This window comes from Musa acuminata, chromosome BXJ3-10 (genome assembly GCF_036884655.1).
Source record: "Musa acuminata AAA Group cultivar baxijiao chromosome BXJ3-10, Cavendish_Baxijiao_AAA, whole genome shotgun sequence".
NCBI lineage: Eukaryota > Viridiplantae > Streptophyta > Magnoliopsida > Zingiberales > Musaceae > Musa > Musa acuminata.
Genome location: NC_088358.1, coordinates 1,691,560 through 1,702,114, shown reverse-complemented (window position 1 = coordinate 1,702,114; position 10,555 = coordinate 1,691,560).

The following is a 10,555-nucleotide window of genomic DNA, read 5'->3' as shown; positions in this document are numbered from 1 at the left end:
ATACCATACTTTGGAATACTTACTATCACAAGTTAAAATTCGCTCATAAGCAACCTTCACCACGAACTTATCACAACGTTCAATGCAATAGGTCAATTGTGTAGCAACCTCAATTGCGTAGCAACCTTGCTATTCATAAAGTTATTGATGCTGCCAGTATTAATCAAAATTATTGATGCTTTAATTTGTTTTCACATAATAAATAGTTGCAAGCCTCTAAGCTGACTCACTAATACATTCTCGATTGCTTTCTTCTGAAGCTCCAACTAATTAAAATCTTCTGTAACAATTAACAAAGGAATCCGTTATCTTGCCACACCATCTGAAGCTTTCAATTGAAGATTCAAACTTAACAGAATCTTGCTTCAGCATCACCTTTATCCAAACCAGATATTCCTTTTCTTAAAGAACGAAAAAAAGGGTATGAATTCTCATCGCAGAACTCAACAACCACCAATTAATTTAAAACTTCAGCTTGCATATGTATTAATCCATCCACAAATAAAAAGCAAACAACATTTGCATCGACCATTTCAATAAAAACAAAAACAGAAAAAAAAAAAAAAAAAAAAAAAACAAGAAACAAGATTCATGGAGTAAAAGAAGGATCGAAGGACCGGGAAGAAATAGGGTTTAGAAGCATATCGGAGAGATCCAACGGAGCCGGAGAGCTTGGGGGCCAACCGGTCTTTTGCTGAAGAGGAAGGGCCTAAAGATTGGATCGAGGAAACTAGAGGGTGCCGATGAAGCCCTAAACCCCTTCCAACCCTTTATAAAACTCGACATCTACCTCGTCTTTAATTTTACGAAATGGTGGTGTTTTCGGGCTAGGGGGATCGACAGTTGCCAGAAAGGGATTAAAATACACAGGACATATATTTTAATGATTTACTGGATAGCGTCTCGCGTAACAGGTTTTTTTTTTTTTTAGTTTGAATGAATTCTGAAAAAAATTTCTAGAATTTCTCGTGCTTAAATTTAAAAAAATTATAAAATAATTTTTTAAAAATAATCATTCTATCTTTATCAATAACAACCCTTCGCCCAACCCTTAATTGTGCCTCCACTTCGAGTTTGTTGAAACCCAATAGTTGACTTGATAATAATCATTCTACCTTTATCAATAATAATCATTCTCACCCTCGCTCTGGTTGAAACCCAATAGTTGGCTCGATTGCTTATAGGCCGAGCTTGTTATCACGATCTATAGAGTTCCCTCTATTAGGATCGGGGGTCGGCATTAAGAGGGGGGTGAATTAGTGCAGCAGTAAAATAACGTCGATTTAAAAACTTCATTGCGATTAAAACCGTTTCCGATATAAAACCGTTTCATAAAGATAATACTTTAAAAGCATACGTAAAAGATTAGTGGATGTAAAGACTCAGTTTGCAGTAAGGTAAATAGTAAGAATAAAACGTAAACCAGATTTTAGAGTGGTTTGGTCAATGTGACCTATATCCACTTTCGGCTTTCTCCTCCGATGACGTCACTGACGTCCACTAGAGGTCTTCCTTCAATAGGCAAATACCAACCACCTTTTATACCTCTCTTCTCCTTTTTACAGGTTTAGGAGATAACCCTTACAAGCACTCACTTACTCCTCTCTCAAACTAGTCTAACACTTAGAAGAGGGTGAGGAGATTGTACAAGATTTTAGCAGCGTTTCTTTCTTTTCAAACTCTTTGTGCTTATGTGCTTTAACTAGAGATGAGAAGAGTATTTATAGGCTTTAAGTTGATTCAAACTTGGAGCCTAAAACTTTCTCATCCCGGGTTCCCCGGGCACGGGCGGTACTACCACCTGTGCTGGGCGGTACCATCGCCTAGTGTTAGTCTGACGCTGACACTATCCTGGGCGGTACCATCGCCCAGGACTAACGGTACCACCACTTGGGGGGTAGTGCTGGGCGGTACCACCGCCTGGCACCCTTCCAGGGGCGGTACAATCGCCTAGACTGGTGGTACCACCACCTAACATAGTCTCGAAGATTATGCCATGATGGTGAGACTTCTTGGGGTACTGTTTGAGCCTCTTATTGGGCCCAACACAGTCCTTACATAGGCATAGCTAGCCTCTAATTGGGTTGGCCTAAATCCAAGCCCAATTAAGTGCTAACTATGAAATCTAAGACATAATCTGAGCTAAACAAGTCCCTATGTCTATTCTTCCGACGAACTTCCGACGAACTTCTAGCGAACTTCCGTCGATCTCTCGGCAATATTTCGGCAAACTCTGGGCATGCTCCTGGACTTCACAATGATCTTCTTGACGAGTTTTGATGAGCTTCTCTAGCAAGCTCCGAGACTTCTCGGCTGGTTCCGCCAGAACTTCTGACAAACGTCGAGACTTCCGACGAACTCTCGAACTCCCAAAGAAGTTGCGTCCTTAACTTTGGGACCTCAGTTTGCTTCATGCCTTGCTATCGTAGTTAACCTTGCACATGTAAAACATGTTAGGATTGGAGCAGCACTAAGAGGGGGAGGGGGTGAATTAGTACAACGGATTAAAACTCATAAGTTTGAAATTGATTTCTTAAATGCGTAGAGGTTTCGATTCGATAATGAATGACTTGGTGAAAGTAGCTTGAGTAAAGTGAGAAGATAAAAACTGAAAGCTTGCTGCTATGTAAATAACGGTTTAAGAAAGGTAAACACTCACACATTCGCAGAACACACCAATTTAAAGTGGTTTGGTCAAAATGACCTACATCCACTTGTGAAGCCTTCTTCGACGAGGCTCCCAACTTCTACTAGCAAATCACTTTGAAGGGGAAGGACAAATACCCCTCTTACAACCTTTTACAAGTGGTTCACACTCTTACAGATTTTCAAAGGGAAAGAAGGAGGTGAACACTTAAGCAATTGAAAACAAGACTTGCTAAAGACTTTATTAAGGCTTTTTTCTCAATCTATTGCTTCTCCAAAGATTGTTATGTTAGCTGAGAATTGAGGAGTATTTATAGGCCCCAAGAGGATTCAAATTTGAGCTCCAAATTTGAATTCTCTTGGATTCCCAAAGTTGGCGATGCCACCACCTATCAATATCACATTGACCATTTACTGGCGGTGCCACCGCCTATCGGTGGTGATGCCACCGCCCGACCTCTCGAGTGCTGGGCGGTGCCACCGCCCGACCCTACGGGTCATTAGATGGGCTTCAAATCTAGCCCAAACCAGGTAATATCGGGCCCAATTGGGATATACGATTATCCCTTAATCCTAACCCTAATTACATGCAAACTATGCAACTAAAAACATAGGCCTAAGCATGTTTTTAACCGGCAAACGTCGAGTCTCCTTCCAACGAGCTTTTTGGCGATCTTCCGACGGACTTCCGATACACCCTCAGATTTCTTTCGACAGACTCCCAATAAGCTCCCGATCTTGTGGCGAGTTTAGTGAGTAACCGAGCCTTCTCGGTGATCTCCACGAACCTCCGACGATCTCTTTGGTGGACTTCCGAAAACTCTAACAAGTTTCCGATTTCTTCTCGGTTGGTTCCGGCAGCATCTTCGGACTCTCAAACACCCATCGAACTTGACTTCGGTAGACTTGCTTTATGACTTCAAGCTATCATAGTTAATCTTACACATGTAAAACAAAAGTTTGATCTAGACAATTACTCCTAAGCAATTAATCAAGTTGTCCGACATGTCATTAGTCCCTCGACGCTTCGTCCGATTCTTCGACGCATTATCCTCTCTTGCGGCCTATTGCCCAATCGGCCAGTTGACTCCGCAACTCCGATATCCTTGGCGCAATACCCGCTCTTCTTGGCCCGATGCCCGAATCCATGGCCCGAAACCATCTATCGATATGTCGACCGATCCACCAGCCCGACGTTCAATTTTCTGACATGTTCCTCCGGCACAACATGATTTTCCTGCTTTAATTGTCTCATCCTGAATGAAGCATCCTACGTCACTCAAAACATAGATTAAATTATAAACAAATATCAAGTGGTTTTATCATCAAAATACAAGATTCAACAAAACATACTTCGATCTAGATAATTAATACTAAGCATTAATCAAGTTGTCCGGCATGTCATTGGTCCCTCGACGCTTCGTCCGATTCTTTGGCGCATCGTCCTCTCTTACGGCCTATTGCCTAATCGGCCAGTTGACTCCGCAACTCTGATATCCTTGGTGCAACATCCACTCCTCTTGGCCCGATGCCTGAATCCACGGCCCGAAGCCTTCTGTCGATACGTCGATTGTTCCTCCGGCCTGACGTACAATCTTCTAACATGTTTTCCCCCAGCACAACATGATTCTTCCTGCTTTAATTGTCTCATCTTGATCGAAGCATTCTGCATCACTTAAAACACAGAGTAAAACATAAACACTTATCGATTGGTTTCATCATCAAAATCTGAGATTCAACAATCTCCCCCTTTTTGATGATGACAACCAATCGATGATGGAGTTAACCTTAAATCTCGGAGTTTAAACAAACTCCCCCTATCAATATGCCTTATTGATTAAAACTCTTGGATTCAAAAATCCAAGCAAACATGTCATGATCAAATCATGCATGACATCAATATACTTCTCCCCCTTTCTTATCAACAAAAAGGAGAAGTTCCAACAATCAAAGATTCGAGATATCTAAGTTCAATACATTGCATGAAAAATATAATATCTATTTTTATCATCATGCAAGCTAGCAAAAATTTAGAGTTGTGGAAGTTCGTAAATTTTGCTAGATGTGTAAGTTTAGCATTTTTGCTTCTTGAGATAGGCAAGATAACACTTCTTTGTAGTGTTCAAGATAGCAAGTTCTATCTCATGCAAGCTAGCAAATTAGAGATGTTCAAGAAAGCAACTCTTGCTTCGTGAAATATGCAAGTTTTACAACATACAAGCTAGCAAATTTAAAGATATGCAAGTTGGCATATTTGCTTTTCTTTGCGATGTGCAAGATGTTGGGCTGATAGCCCATAGTGGGTTTAGCCCATGGTGGGCTTTATCAGCCCACACCCCTTTGACTTAACTCTAGATCAATATTAACGGGGTGTGGTGGCTTTGTTTTGATATAAGGTGGCTACATTTTTTTGTGAGAAAAACTACAGCAATGTGGAGAGATTGTAGCAGCCATGTGATTCCAAAGAAAAGTAGGAGAATAAGGCAGAAAAATAAGAGAAAGAAAGGGAAGAAGACAAGGACAACGTAGAGAGACTATTCTCTATCATCTAGTAATGTTCTCATCTGAGGTTAGATCAAATCTGCAGTAGATTCTTACTGTGATTACTTGGGGAGAATTAGGGAGGATTTAGATATTATGCACAGTGACGTAATCCTTGTATCCCAGTTGTTCTCTTGTGATTATTGCTAGGGATTTGAGCAAAAGATTAAGATTTGTATATTCATTATTTTTATAGTGGATTATCTCTAGTTTGTCCCGTGGTTTTTACCCTTCACATTGGAGGGGTTTTTCACGTATATCTTGGTATTCTATTGATTGTGGTTCCATTTAATTCCACTGCATGTTATGGCCTGCTAGTATTTGTTCATATACAAAAGTTATTTCTCTTTATATCTCATTAACTGGTATCAGAGCAGGGTTGTGGTGATTTAGTTTTTTATATTTTTGAACATAGAGGCCAGTAATATTTCTCGCATGATTAGTTTAAATGGAAACAATTGGATGATAAGGATGATATGAAAACCAAGAATGAAAGATCTCTTGTATTGTAAAGATTTGTATGGACCTTTGTAGGGGGATAGTGCAAAACCCACAACTATGACAAATGATAAGTGGAAGAGGTTAGATCGAAAAACAGTTGGGTTTATTCGATAGCGGCTTGATGATAGTGTATTTCACTATGTTTCTACTGAAAGTTCAGCATATTCTCTTTGGAAAAAATTGGAAGATCTCTATGAAAGAAAAATAGTTGGTAATAAAGCTTTTTTTATTAGAAAACTTGTGAACCTAAAATATAGAGAGGGTGCTTATATTGCTAAGCATTTGAATGAAATGCAGAGTATTACTAACCAATTATCCTCTATGAAAATGTCTCTTGATGATGAGTTGTAGATATTGTTACTTCTCAGTTCATTACTAGAAAGTTGGGAGACATTGGTGGTTTCCCTCAGTAATTCTACGCCGGATGGTGTTGTCATAATGAGTCAAGTAACAAGTAGTTTGTTGAATGAGGAGTTGAGAAGAAAGAATTCAGCAAAATCTCATAATGATTCACAAGCACTTATCTCAGAGAATAGAGGAAGGTCAAAGTCTAGAAGCAGTTCATGCATGGGTAGGAGCTAGTCGAGATCAAGAAAAGATATTGTTTACTATAACTGTGGTGAGAAAGGATATTATAAGAACCAATGTAAGCAACCTAAGAAGAGCAAAAAAAAAGGAAAAAGAAGTGGAGTCTACAGAGTCAAAGGATAATACTACAGCTACAGTGCATGGTGGTGATTATTTGATTTTGTCTTCTTCTGATGATGTTTTTTCTTATGTGTGTCAGGATTTTGAATGGGTGATTGACACAAGTGCTTCTTATCATGCTACACCATGGAGGGAGATTTTTGCTACATATAAGTCTGAAAATTTTAGTGTTGTCAAGATGGGCAACTATGACACAACAAACATCATTGGCATGGGTGATATCCATTTAAAGACCAACCTTAGCTGCAAGTTGGTACTTAAGGATGTGAGGCATGTGGTTGATTTAAGGTTGAATTTAATTTCAGTTGGAAGGCTAGATGATGAAGACTATAATAGTAGATTTCATAGAGGACAATAGAAGCTCAGTAAGGGTTTTCTTATTATGGCTAGTAGAAAGAAATATTATACTTTGTACAGGTTGCACGTCAAAGCTTGTGGTGAGTAGTTAAATGCTATAGAGAAAGACTTCAGCATGGAGTTGTGGCATAGGCACTGGGACACATGAGCGAGAAGGGGTTGCAAGCTCTTTCCAAAAGAGAGGTATTGCTAGACCTTAGAGGTACACATTTGAATCATTGTATTGATTGTTTGGCTGGTAAACAACATAGAGTTACATTTGCTAGTCCTGCTTTATCTAAAAAAATGCATGCCTTAGACTACGTTTATACATATGTATGTGATCCTTTGAGGATAAAAACTCATAGTGGATCTGTTGATGATCCTGGTATAAGTGGTGCACTTTATTTTGTCACTTTTATAGATGATTTTTTCAGGAAAGTTTGAGCCTATGCTTTGAAGACCAAAGATCAAGTGATTAATGTCTTCAAAGAGTTTCATGCTAGGGTTGAAAGGGAGACAGAAAGATAATTGAAATGCATAAGATCAGATAATGATGGTGAGTACACAGGATTATTTGATGATTATTGTATGTCACATGGGATCCAACATGAGATGGCAGTTCTTGGTACATCTCAGCATAATGCAATTGCAGAGAGGATGAACCGCACCATCATGGAAAAGATCAGATGTATACTTTCACAGGCCAAGCTACCCAAAAGGTTTTGGGATAAGGCTTTGAGGACTACAATTGATGTGATCAACTTATCATCATGCACAACCCTAGATAGTGATGTTGCAGAGCATGTATGGTCAGGGAAAAATATTTTCTACAAGCATTTGAGAGTGTTTGGTTGTCATTCATTTGTACATGTTCCAGATAATGAGAGGTCCAAGTTGGACGGTAAGACTGCAGAATGTATTTTTCTTGGTTACTCACATGATCAGTTTAGTTACAGGCTTTGGGATCCAGAAAATCAGAAGGTTTTCAGAAGCAGAGATTTGGTCTTCTTTGATAATCAAACCTTTGAGGATTTGAAGAAGAAGACAAAAGCCAAGACTTTTGCAGAAGGATTAGCAGATTGTGACCCAGTTACTCCTCCAGTATATCAGGTTGATGGGGGAAATGTGTAGGAAGATGGTGTAGAGCCTAATGTTGATCTATCTTAGGACATGTTGAGCAAGAAGAAGTTGAAGAGCAATTTCCTACAGAACCTCAATTGAGAAGATATTCTAGACAACGACAACCTTCTAGAAGATACTCTACAGATGAGTATATGATGCTTACTGATGCAGGTGAACCAGAGAGTTACCAGAAAGCAGTTGAAAGTAAGTAGAAAGAGAAGTAGTTGTAGCTTCAGAAAATTCACACAGATGACAAAGGAGCAAACATATTGACAAAGACTCTACCGAAAGAAAGACAGGAGATATGTCGACAACTGGTCAGCATGGCTTCACATTGAGGAGTCATGGGACAACCTCCTTTATGGGCTGAAGGGGGAGGTTGTTGATGTAATCACATCAAATATTTAAGTTATGAATTGATTTCCTTTCCTTACTTGTTATTATAATTTAAGGAAATCTTAATCTACTTCCTTGTTTGTTGATATGAATTAAGGAAATAACTAGTAAGTATTCCAAATATGATGACATCATATTTGTTAGTATATTAAATGAAAATAATTTATATTAAATAAACATAAAAATTAAAATTTATTTCCCTTAATAGAGGCTCACCTCGTCCTATTTAAAGGGAGGGATTTCTCTCCTTCGTTCCTCACCTAGTCGAGCCTGGCAGCGGGAGGAACGAGGAGTTACACCCTGTTGACAAGAGAACGAGGAGTTACACCCTGTTGACAAGAGGTAGGTTTCCCTGCCTTTCTTAAATTTAAAAGTTTTAGTTTTTATTTTGATTCTTTGAATGTTGAAAGCTTGTAGTTTGAAAAATGTTTATCAATTCTTTAAATGTTAAATTTTTTTTATTATTACATTAAAGTAATCACTTGTATAATGTTGACCCATGATTAAGTTTTTATTGTAGATTTAAAGATGTTAAAAAAATTATATGTTTTATCTAATATTTCCTAATATTACTATTTATCTTTAATCTTATCTGGATTAAAATATTATTAGATTAAAATATGTTATCTAGAATCTTTTGTGATATTTATTAATTTGAAATTTAGAATATGCTATTCTGAATGATTTAGAATTTGACTAGAATATGTTGAAATTTTATATGTATTAAAAGCATGATTTTTATGTGAATTTAGAAGGTTATTTCATTATATTAAAGTTTATGTCTTTTAATGTATTATGATTTCCATTTAAATTAGAATGTTATTTCCTTGTTTTAAAGCTTATCTCCTTGTCTATCATTCAATGCGTTATTATATTTTTTGTTTATATTGCTAATGAATATATGTTGCGGTATGAAATTATATATTATTTGGATTGAAATTGCTCACAGGCCAGGCCCAACCCATAGGTCAGGCTACAGCCTATTGGCTAGGCCTAATCAGTAGACCAGGCCCAACCCACGGATCAGGCCTTGGCCCGTAGGCTAACCCAGCCTAACCATCATGGGCGGTCACATGCGATGCACATGACCAGTCCATGGGCCAAGGTTGGGCCAGCTTTGTGTGATGCATGCCCAGTCATATATAATGCACATGACTAGTAGATGAGCTGGCTTAATCTAGCTCAATATTATTGTTGGATTTGAGCCCAAGTATTGATTGAACTAAATTAGGCTTGATTAGTCTAAATCAATTCAGGGTGATTCCAAATTGATTGACTTATTCAAGTTAGTTTAACCTAAATTGAACCTAATCTAATCCAAATTATACTAGTCTAGGGTGGTTCCAGACCAGTTAAATAAGGATTAGAGATCGGTTCAGTTAGGTCCTAGTAAATTGAGTTCAATTGGATCAATTGAACTAGAGTTCAAGTCAATTGAGGGCTAATTTGTATTATTTGGTATTGATGATATTTGAAAGAAATGTTTAAATGAGTTATTTCATCCCTATAGGGACATGACTAGTGTGAGATTATGTTATTTCCCTGCCAAGGGCAGGTAGGGCAATTCCCTTCGGGGATTAGCGGGCCGTCAGACGTGGCGGCTGGACGGTTCCTCCATCCGCTGTTGGGAGGAACGTGTCCCCACTTTGGCGGGTGTGGGATACCACTCCATCCGCTGTTGGGAGTGTGATATGAGTTTGCCTCCATCCGCTGTTGGGAGAACACAAACTCATCCCGTAGGATAAAGCCTCTCCATCCGCTATTGGGGGAGTGCTCCTTCGGGTTCTTGATATACGCCAATGAGATGATTGATTGAATTTTGATCATGTATTCATCTTGATTTGACTTTTGGGGTTCGTACTCAGCGTTGCTGAATTTTCTTTGTTTTTGATTTTCAGAGCAGCCTCCCTCTAGTACTAAATCGGATTCCAGTGGAGAGCGGACCTTCCTCTACCGCTAGGTAGAGCCACTTGGATGACTCTTGAAGTTAACATCACTATGTTTACTTTTCTATTTGTAATTTGATGAATAAATGAATTGTAATAAATGGTTATAGATGATGAATAAAGTGATGTTTATCTATTTGGCCTGTGTGGAAAGATATATATATATATATATATAAATTCCAGGATGTGACAGTTGGGCTGACAACCCATAGTGGGTTCAACCCATGGTGGGCTTTATCAGCCCACAGCCCACACCCCTTTGACCTTACCCTAGATCAATATTACTAGTCATAGGTGCCCAACAAGCCAATCACGTGAGTGATGGCACATGTGACTTGATACAAAATCTTTTTGCT